Source organism: Volvox carteri (assembly GCF_000143455.1).
Source record: "Volvox carteri f. nagariensis unplaced genomic scaffold VOLCAscaffold_74, whole genome shotgun sequence".
Classification (NCBI taxonomy): domain Eukaryota; kingdom Viridiplantae; phylum Chlorophyta; class Chlorophyceae; order Chlamydomonadales; family Volvocaceae; genus Volvox; species Volvox carteri.
Window position 1 is genome coordinate 155,760 of NW_003307617.1, and position 1,518 is coordinate 157,277.

Genomic DNA, 1,518 nt, shown 5'->3' on the forward strand with positions numbered 1-1,518 from the left:
AAAAAAGGTGCAAACCGGGGAAAAGCTGTCGCGAAAGAACACCTGCCCACAAAAATCTGCGCGACTTGTGGTCTGCCGTTTACGTGGTAAGTGGATACGAAGGAAAGGATTGCAAGGGATAGGAATTAACGCAAGGAAAAAAGACGTGGATAGGTGCAAATAACTTACTATCGTAATATAACATTTGCAGGCGCAAGAAGTGGAGAGATGTGTGGGACGAAGTCAGGTGAGAAGGCGCGTCTAACGCCCGTGGACACAGATAGCGCGTGCATGGTCTTGCATGATGAATCCCGCGGCTACTGCAGTCATGATCGAGGAGAATGCCACGGCGATGTTGACGGACGCGAGCACTTGAGCTCTGCATGTTGATTAAGTGCTCGTCCTGTAGTGTAGTACGGCAAGTGCGGCGCGGGAGGAGCAGACCGGAATTGGCCAGAGGACAGTGACTGATACGGTAGTGCGTTACAAAGATTAGCTGGGAACAAAGCGCTGAATCCAGACAACGCTAGTTCGCCAGTCAACCGTGCAAGCAAGCGCAAGTCAGAACGTCGTCTGTTGGGGATTTTGAATTGTTTAAATAGTGATTTACTTTGTATTCGGGACCCAGCTCAATAGTAAAGTAGATAAGGCGATTTGACGTTGCTGGCATATCGGTCGCCAGTAACAGCGAAGTGATGGCAGAGCGCGAGCAATCGCGCGGCGGAGGCCAAGAAGGCTTGGAGGACATCCTCCAACAGCGGGACGAAGGAGGACACCAGAATGGCGGAGCACCTAGTTACCCGGAGGGGGCCGATGCGGTGAGTAACAGACGCCAGCTATTGCTCCGCGCGGTCAGACTGTAGGCACAGCCAGCCGCCGCAAGTTCTGTTATATCAAAGGCATGGGAGAGACCGGACCCAGTTTTAAAATAGCGGGAAAGGGATGCGCCGCCGCTGTTGTTTGACCAGGCTGGATTAGAAGCTACGGGTCAGGCTTAGCTTATGAAGAACACGAATCTGTAGACCGCGAGTGGCCGACTCAGAGTATTAGTGCTCGTGAGGTTGGGTCCGTTTCCGGTGGATGGCGCCGCGGCAGAGGGGTAGTTGCTTTGAGATGGCGCAGCGGGGTCTGTTATCCCAACGGGTCCCTGTCCTGAAAGCAGCCAAAAGCCCGCAATAGCGCCTAGGCAGGGGCACGCCCACTGGGGGCCACGCCCGGGGAAAAGAGGCACCTAGTCGTCGGCTTCACACTTCGGCAGGAGCAAATGCCCAAAAGTAACCATAGCCTGTAGGTTTTTCCGAAGGAGGTCTCGTGAAGGGCCGAGCTACCGTGTGGAGCTGCATTCTATCCGGAAGGCCAGCCCCAGCGGGTATGCTGTCGCGCGGCGAAGCACCCAGGCTGATTTGCCTTGGGCCGGCAGGTTTAGGTCGCATGCATCCGGAAGGCCAGCCCCAGCGGGTATGCTGTCGCGCAGCGAAGCACCCAGGCTGATTTGCCTTGGGCCGGCAGGTTTAGTCGCATGCATCCGGAAGGCCAGCC